General features: G+C 43.9%; 1 long non-coding RNA gene across 1 annotated transcript in view; it reads right to left on the bottom strand.

The window, feature by feature from the left end:
- Window positions 1-3,677: 3,677 nt before the first annotated feature.
- Window positions 3,678-9,597, bottom strand: part of LOC105517260 — a 32,129-nt gene continuing 26,209 nt past the window's right edge. Inside the window, exon 3 of the long non-coding RNA XR_001002644.1 lies at window positions 3,678-4,159. This is a non-coding gene — a long non-coding RNA (uncharacterized LOC105517260). The remainder of the gene's footprint in view (window positions 4,160-9,597) is intronic.

The raw sequence follows: 9,597 nt of genomic DNA, 5'->3' as shown, positions 1-9,597 counted from the left end.
AACTAGCTGGTGGTCCTAATACTTCTCTAAAGAGGAGATTTGAGCCTGTTTGGTGCTTACTACAGTAAGTGGCATCATTGTCCATGCAGAGCCTCCAGGATTTCACCCTGCCTCTTGTTCCTGCCATGTGGTCCACCACCAAAACATCCAGTGTGATGTGGACTTCCTCCATGGACCCAGCTTTCCAACACCATGCCAGTCTCAAAACTACCCTCTAATTAGGCCTTCCAAAAGGGGTAAGGTCTAAGTCCGAAAGTAAATAAAAAAGGGAAAAGAGAAAAAGTAACCAAGAAAGGATGTGCAATGGGAGGTAATGGAGGGGAGAAGAAATTTTCCTTTTCTTCTTCACTTCCCAGGCTACACCTGGTTGGATGACAGCAGCGGTGGAATTAGAAATGCTGGCAAATTATTTTTTGCCCTTAAAAAAGGTTTTTGAGTAGGTTGTTGATGCCCAGAAAGGAGGAAATAAATCACTGTTTGCTTAAGGAATAAAGACCAAACTCCTCTGGAAAAACAAAATGTGTTTTTAAAATGATCAGGAGTTTAGGGTTGCTGTGAGCTATGAAGTGCCATTGCACTCCAGCCTGGATGACAGAACAAGAACAACTCTCTAAACATAATAAAATAAAATACATTTTAAAAGGCTGTTTTGGAAGTATAAAATACATTCAGAAATATGCACAAATCACAAATGTACAGCTGAAATAATGTTTATAAACTAAACACACTCATGTAACTAGCACCCAGATCAAGAAACAAGACATGATAGGCACCTCAAAAATCCTCCTCATAGTCGTTATCCCTTAAGGGTGACCATATTAACTTCTGACACCCTAGAGTAGGTTTGCCCACTTTTAAACTTCCTATAAGTGTAGTTATATAGTATGTCCCCTTTCAGCTTCTTTTGCTCAAGATTCACCTATGTACAGGTAGTTTGTTCATTTTCATTGTTGTATAATATTTAATTTTGCAAATATGCCATTACTTATTTAGCTTACTGTTAATAGACATTTGGGCAGTTTCCATTTTGGGGATGTTCTAAATAGTGGTGTTCTCAGCATTCTAGTTCACACCTTTTAGTGAACACATGTATGCATTTACGGTGGGTATGTACCCAGGTATAGCACTATTGAGTGATGGGATATGTATATACTCAGCAGCAGTAGGGACTGTCAAATGGTTTTCTGACATGTATGAATTGTACCAGCTTCTAGAGTGTGAACTCAGTGTCCTCTATTTTAGCTATTCCAAAGGTATGAGATGGTAACTCAGGTGGTTTTAATTAGTACTTCCCTGGCATTACCAATGTTGAGCACCTATTGATATGCTTATTGTCCATTTGGATATTGTTTTTATGAGGTTCCTATCCAGATGTTTTGCTTGTTTTTCTGTGGGTTGCCTTCTTCTTATTTATTTGTAGGGGAAGCCATGTCTTTCTGAGTAATCATCCTCTCCACTTTGTCCATCTCACATCCTTTCAGGGTAATTCAATTTAGCAAGCCGTAACTGAGTGCTATTTGCATGACCGTTTTGGTAATTAAGATGACAAGAGGAGTGAAGCCCAAAAGTCAGTCTGCCCTCAAGCTTGATCCTTGCCCTTGAGGATTTTGGAATCTTATGTCCCTGTGCTGGCCAGAATTCTTAGCTGCACCTCAGCCTCTTCTCTCACTCCCATCGTATCCACACCAAGGCTTGGCCAGATGGCGGCAGGAGTCAGATTGCATTTCTGGAAGGTCGGTGGTTAATTCTTCTTCAGGTTTTCATAAAAGGAACCAAGAGAGGTGGTCAAATAATTTGAGAGAGATGAGGTATGATTGACTTTGTCTAACTCCACAGATCCCAGCAGGGAGCCACTCTGTGGAGCAGTCTGGCTGTGTCTCCTTTCTTAGGAGGGGACAGCAACAGTAAGTAGCAACAAATTGATATTAATGTTGCCTTACTTCATGGCTTCCAGTAATAGCCAGTACTTTGTTTGGCTTGGAAAACATGAGCTTTCTATGTGGTGCCTCTTTTGGAATTCTATTGCTGTGTCTTCACTGATGGCTTCTATTTATACAGACCCCTGGTATTGTTAGACACAGACATGTATCAGCCATAGAAGTTGGCTAACGGCTGGGCAGAAAATTCTTTGTGGAATCACTGAGGCCTTGTGTTGATCTCATTTTGTGATCTGATATTGTTCTGAAAGATATTGTGCTAGAATGATCAATGAACTGGTTGATCAATGACCTGGGTTCTGGCAACCACCTAACCAGGTTGCTCTGTGACCTTAGGCAAATTACTTAACTTCTCTGAGCCTTTCTCCTGCTTATCTGCCAAATGTAAATCCTAATCCCTGCTAAGACCAGTTGTCAGGTTTCTGAAAAAATAAGGTGGTTATATATGGAAAAACATTTTGAAAACTGTAAAGTTCTACAGAAAAATAATAACTAAAGTACTGCTGCTCACTAGATTTTATTCCAATACAGCAATCAGAGCCCCAGGTCTTCTTTTAACCATCAACTTCCATTTTACCTGTATTAGTTGGTGTTTGGACCTGTTAGTGACCTTTAGGTGGAATTCTTTCATGTAAAAGGCACCTCTTTGGTCTCAATAAACTCTTGTACTTTGGCATTTCACCACATGGCTATTTACTCGGTGACCTTTTTCTTTCTTTGTTTCTTCTCAGGGTCTAGCAGACCTTTTGTCACCTGGACAGGATCCACTTAGGCAGCCTCCAACCTACATCAAGGGATTTTAATTTCCTCATGGCTTTGTTAACATTTCACATTGTTACAGGTCAAAACACAAGGTTATTTACTAGGAACTAAGAAATGTCACCAATCTGAGTCACAGGAGCTCCATGAGTTCCCCATAGGTAGTCAGAACAGCACATGGCACCCGTCATCCCAGTGAGTTGAGCATGGGACTGACTCTTCTAGGCTCCTGAGCCCAGTGTGCTTGACTGAGGTTCCATGGGAGGGCAGCCCTCCTAGGCTGGGAAATGCCAACGCACGTTAGATTTGTTCAAGGAGCCTCTACCTTTACTGGCTGCCATTTTGTTAAGGAAAATTCTTTAAAGAAGATTCAAAATCTGTTTCCTAACCAAGAAGTCGAGGGAAATGAATATCTTCCTTCACTTATTCAAAAGTCACCCATTCATCTTTTTACTTACTCCTTTGACACTGAGTATGTGAATACTAATGAGAGTGACTGTAATGGCTGTTGATGGATGTGTTTTTATCTTTCGCTCATCTGCTTTATCTTTCTATCATCATATTATAGCAATAAGATAAGGTAAGAGAGGCTGTGACGAGGAGGGGCCTTACAAGCTCTCAAGGAAAAAGGATGTATTTGGTAATTGTCAGAACTAGAACTTTTTAACGCATTCCCATCTTTTGGCTTGCACAGCACTGCTCTTGCTTGTTTTCCTTCTTTGCTGTCTCCTCTTCTAACATTGAAGGGCCTCAGGGGTCCACCTCAGACCCCTTTCTCTTTTTACCACGAAGGTCCCAGCTACTCTCATGGCTACAAATACCTCCCACAGGACTTCGACCACCTGCTGCCTTCCATTTGTAGCCCTGGCCTCTCTTCTGAGCTGCAGATATGACAAGTACAGTCATATCTCCTGGTTCTAGGACCCTCGTGAGTACTAAAACCTGCGAATGCACAAGTCCCCTATACAAAATGGCATCGTATTTGCATACAAGCTGTATACATCCTCCCATATACTTTAAATCATCTCTAGATTACTTACAATACCTAATACAATGTAAATGCTACTATGTAAATAGTTGTTGTATTGTTTTTTATTTGTGTCATCTGAGGTTGGCTGAATTCATAGGTATGGAACCTGTGGATATGGAGGGCCAACTGTGTATCTCCTTGCTTCCTTGAGATGTCCACTCAGTGGTATAAACAGCACCTCCCACTTAACACATCAACAACTGAAATGTCCATCTTCTCCCCAAGCCTGCATCTCCTTCATATTTTCTCTGCTCAGCAAAGCCAGAAACCCCGGCGCTGGTCCGGACACCCCTATCTCTTGTCCCCGCCTCATCCCCTAGCCCTTGCACATGCTTCTCCAAGCTGTGCTCTTCTCACCATTCCCTGTTCCCAGAATGACTGCACTGCCTTCCGAAGACTCCTCTCTCTTCCTCTTCCTCTTGCCCCATCCACTCTGCAGGAAGAATCAGCAAGTGTGAACTTTTAAAATGAGAATTGGATCATATTCCCTCCCTTTAAAAACCCTGTGGGAGCTTCCTGCTGCATTTGAAATGAATGGGAGCTGCTCACAGGCCCGGCCGAGCCCCCTCCTACTCACCGCCCGCCCCTCTCCTGCCCCAGTTCCTCTCCTCTCTGCTTCACCTGGCACCTCCTAGTGCTCCTTTGCATCTCAGCTCAAACCTCACTTCTCAGTCTGCCTCCTTGCCCCTCGATTGATTTTTCTCTGCTGTTACTCTCCTTTTCTTCATGCCCCTCTGCTTTGTAACGATTATTTATGTGTGAAGTTGCGCATTGGTGCGATGTCTGCCTCCCCTGCATAAGCCCCATGGAGACAGGGATTATGCCTTTTTTCCTTTTTTTCTGGCACCATTTTGTATCCTTCAGTGCCAGCACATACAGGAACTTGACAAATATTTGTTGACTATATAAATGCCCAGACTCCAGAAAATCAACTATATACATTGGAAATATAATATTCTATTTATTATTTGAGAGCATGTAATTGTCATTTAAAAACCATAAGTGTCCTCAGGCCCTGGGCAATGTAGCCCTGACCTTACAGCCTGTGCTTTAGAGGCCCCGCTCTGGCCTCCCTCAGCTTGTGGCCCTCCCCATGGGTAAGGAGTGCCCAGGGCCAATGGGACAGTCCTACCCTCTGCTCCCACCCCAGCTAGCATGGACGGATTTAGCGAATAAAACTACATGATGGACAGTTAAATTTGAATTTCAGATAAACCATTTTTTTTCTTAGTATGAGTATGCCCCATGCAATATTTGGGACCTACTTATACAAGTATTCAGTTTATGTGGAATTCAAGTTTAACTCTGTGTCCTGTATTTTATTTGGCAGCCTTAGCCCCAGCTTTTAGACTACATGCCTACAAACCATGGCCTGTGGTCCGAATCCATGTGTTTGTACCTAAAGTTTTATTGGAACACAGCCACACCTGTTCATTTTATGTATTGTCTATGGCTGCTTTTGTGATACGGTGACAAAGTTGAATAGGGGTGACAGAAACCGCATTGCTCACGAAGCCTAAAATAGTTACCATCTGACCCTTTATAGAAAAGTAAAGGGTCTCTCCTTGCTCTAGGTGACTTCCCCTCACAAGTGCCTGCGCAGGCAATCCTGAGCATACTTCCAGATCATGTAGGACCTTTCCCCTGGTCTGGCCTCCAAGGATGGCCCAAGGCTGAGGGGCACAGGGATGTGGATGGGGTTCAGAGGCACGTGTGCAAGGCCATCACAGTGCACGATGGGCTGACGAGGGTGCTGGATGCTGACCCTCCCTCAGCCATCCTGTTCTGCCTGCAACATGAGCCTCAGCTTTTGCAGTTTGTACCTCGCCTTCCAATTCATTAGGAAGGTATATTAAGGAAACATATTTTGTTTAATTTGTGTGTTAGATTGACTTAACTTTTAAATAATTAAACGTGGTATTTAGGCCTTCTTTTTCCCTCTTGACCTGGACCCCTCAAATGTCAGGTCGGTTTTAATCAAGGCAAATAAATGTCATAAATAGTGCCATCTTGTGGTGAGATCTACCGTGATCATCTTTAAACTGTCTTGCTCCCCTGAAAACAGTACCGAAGTCATCTAAGTTTAGGAGCTTGCGAACTCTGCCTACTGTAACAAGGGAAGTTCAGAATTATACCACCAAAGCACTGGGAGGTTTTAAAATGCTTTCTGAGACGTTAAAAGGATATTAAATGATATTCAGCATAGTTTTCTTCAAAATTAGTAATTTATGGGTGGTCCATAATAATAACTTCTCGTATTTGTACAGTGCTTTACAGTTTCCAAAGCATGTTCACACACAATTTCCTGTGGCCTCTATTAGCAATGGAGACTCTTATAATCATTGACTTGCCCTAGCTGTCCGTCTAGTCCAGTGCTGTGTCATATTGGAGCCATCTGCTCTCAACCACAATGAGGGTTCAGCAGAAAATCAACAGAGAAGTTACACTTCAGCAAACTGGAACCTTGATGATGACCTTCCCTTAGTGTTGCCAGGCCAAAATAATGGATGGGAAGTTTCTAGAAGGGTATCGTGATCCATCCTTCAATATCAGGGATTTGTGCTGATTGCTTACTATCCACAACATAGCATTTAGCCGCAGAGCGACTCTATGACATTTCCATTATTCCTCAAACAACTAAGCCCCCTCTGCTCAGCAGGCAGAGATCATAGAAGATGCCAAAGAGGGCTCCTAGGGGTTAGCTTTCACTGATACCTTCACTCCAGCACAGCCAGGGGGTGGTCTGAGCTGCTGGGATAACTTTTCATTCCAATCTGTCAGAGATTAGCACCTTGTCCAGGGAAAACTGTTTTCACACTTTGTTTGGCTTTCCAAACAAGCCAGTGTCTGAGCTAGGGAGTTCACCATCATCGGGGTTGACACACAGTTGAATTTCACATTACAGCTGGAAACACATAGAGGGAATTCAGGGAACAAGACAAGAAGCTGGAAGAAGCACTTTTGTTCAATTATACTTTTCTCAAAGATCAATGGATGCGTCAAAGAAGTCCACCGAGGAGGTCGTTGTGTGGCTTTGACAAGAACAGTTGTGCATCTTGCTTTGGGGAGAGCCAATCTGAACCACCCAAGAGATGCCTTCCCAACTTTTCCATTGTGCATAATGTGATTTGAGGGAAAACAAGTTTACTGTGCCTTTCATTGTAGACACCTGGGTTATGCAGTTAGCTAGGGGACCAAGTTTATCAGATCCAGGCTGGCCTGCTGAGCTCCAGACTTATTCATTTATTCATGCATGCACTCAGTAATGTTTATTGAATCCCATCAATGCCTCAGATGCTGTGATTCACTATCAAATTAATAAGACTTGACCATGCCCACGTGGCATTTATAAGCTGACACTGCTGGGTACCCATATTGCAGGGGAACAGGAAATGCTTTCTCAGGGGGAGACACTTGCATCAGGCTTTGAAGAACCAATACCAGTTAGCAAGACAGATGGGGGTGAAGGAAAAGAACTCAGGTTGGCTGATGCTAAAGCCCATGCTCATAACTGCCAAGCTGCATAACCTTGCAGAAGACATTTTCTGTTTTGACAGAGAACATCTCAAGAAGGGATTTTACCAAGAAAACCTCCGTTCCTAAAGCCTCCATCTCCTTGAAAAGTACTAAGACTGTGTGTTCCACAAATGGCAAGACGGGGAGGGATAGAGGCGAAAACCGAAGCAGTTACTCATGGAGAGATGGAAGCAACCTGGGGAGAGTACAGCATGTTCTGCTGACCTTGGCCAGCAGGAGGCAGTGCAGAGCTCTTGGAGGAGTTGTTAGACTGCACTCTGGGTGGGAAGGTCCATAAGGGGAAAGCACCCTCTGCAGGAAGGCTGCACCCTCTTTTCGTTGTCTTCACAGTGCTTATTACTTTCTTAAGTGTTATTAGTCAGTTTTTATACTCTTATCATCTCTCTCTGCCTCTCCAGGACATAAACTGCACCGGCAAAGGCCATTTCACTCTTGCCTGTTTTGTCCTCTCTTGTGTTCTAAATGCCTGCATTAGGGCCTGGCATGTGCTAATTTCTTAATAAATATTTTAAAAAGTAAGTTAACGTTTGTGTGAAGCTATTTGGTATTGAGAAATGGGCATTGTAGAAAAACTAGGGCCTAGGTGTTGCCTTCTCCTGAAACAGCATCTTGATTATTCCACTTTTGCAAGATGGGTAGCAAGCAGCATGGGGAAACCAACCACAGGAGAATTTCTTAGCTGGAAAAATAGATACCCTTTGTGTAATCTGGGCTGAGTCCTGCCGGAGCCAAGGTAGGCTGCCAGTGCCTAGCCGGAAAGCCAAGGCCAAGGACCAGTGGGCAGGGAGGAGTGGGCGAGGTCCCGAAGCATGGCAGCAGACAGAATGGAAGGCATGATTATAACATGAGATGCCCACTCCAGTAAGGGCAATGCCAAGGCCAGCAGCAGGACAGTCTGAGGCTCAAGACAGACATGAGTGATAAACGAGAAAGTGCTAAAGCACTTTAGCTTTGGGATGGGCAGGACAACCTCCTGGGACAGTGAGTGTCTGTGCCTGAGAAACTTTGAAGGCCACACTCTCCCTTGCAGGTGAGCCTGTGTTGACTCTAGGGTGAGATTTCTGATTCAGACTCCTACTGTAATTTTGTGATTTGCTTTTAGTGTTAGCCTCATGGCCTCATTCAATTAGGGGCACCACTTTGTCAACTAGATTTCTATATAATCCAAGAATGAACAGCTAGGAAGAACTGCCTATAAAAAGTTCTAGTCCAGTCAGTCAGAGATACATGTTGGTCAACCTTTGGAGTACGCTGGGAGCTTGATCTGTGAAAACAAAACGTTCGCTTTAATGGCACTTCGGAGAAGTACGACGAGTGAGACTGTGACAGCCTTCAAAGCTGAGCAGCCTGGGCCGCATCTGTGGCATGCTGTGGGATCTGCTTCCTGGGACCAGGGTGGCAGAGTCAAAAGAGGCGTTTTCAAATTTTAAACGTAATCGGCCCCAACGTGATGTCAGGTTGCTCTTCAGATTCTTCCCCACCTGCCTTGCATTATGAAAGCCCACCTTGGACTACCTACGGCGATCAACCATTCTGGTTTGCCCAGGACTAAGGAGGGTTCCCGGGACATGGGACTTCCAGTTTCAAAACTGGGAAAGTCTTGGGCAAACCAGGATGAGTTGGTCACTAGATTACCTGCATTGCCAGAGGCTTTTGATCCTTCCTTCTCTCGTTTGGCTGTATTAGTTATTTTTATTATTTATTATTTATTTCTTCCCTGATCCTTCAGCCTCCTTACCCTTCTCTTGCTTTCAGACTTCCGTCTCTGATTCATGGAACTGTTCTCTCTCTCCAGGTGTCTCAGGCAGCACACTTTGACACCATCTGGGTTGGTGACTGATGAATGGAATGTGCCTGCTGGGTGCTTAGTTACTGCTGAGGATCTTGCAACTAAATTAGTTTGGGACGCATCAAAACTGCTGCCAACTCAGATGAGACAAGAAAAGGCTATTTCGTAGTCCTTTTTCCTATGATGTGAGGTCAGGCAGAGGCAGGGAACAGCTTCTCTAAGTGTTTGTGTGGTGCTTAAGTCTAAACCATCATTCACACTGTCAGAGTTCCAGAAAAGCAGGTTGTTAACTGATGCATAAGCAGGGCCAGGCAAATGCAGCCCCACAGAGAAAGCTCAAGTTCTGCCCAATGTTACTGATGGGCCGGCATACCCATTTGCTGACTAAGCAAATTAATGAAATGACAGCAGGCATGTCTGTCTAGTAAATCTTCTTGCTGAGATAAGCAAACATTTAGAAAAGCCATTTAAGGTGCAAGTTGCCAGAGAACATTGCTAGTCTCTGCCCCAAAATGTCATACCCTGGAGAGGATGAAATCTATTTT

Source organism: Colobus angolensis, unplaced genomic scaffold (genome assembly GCF_000951035.1).
Source record: "Colobus angolensis palliatus isolate OR3802 unplaced genomic scaffold, Cang.pa_1.0 Scaffold3, whole genome shotgun sequence".
In the NCBI taxonomy this organism is placed as follows: Eukaryota; Metazoa; Chordata; class Mammalia; order Primates; family Cercopithecidae; genus Colobus; species Colobus angolensis.
This window is presented reverse-complemented; position numbering and strand designations above follow the sequence as displayed.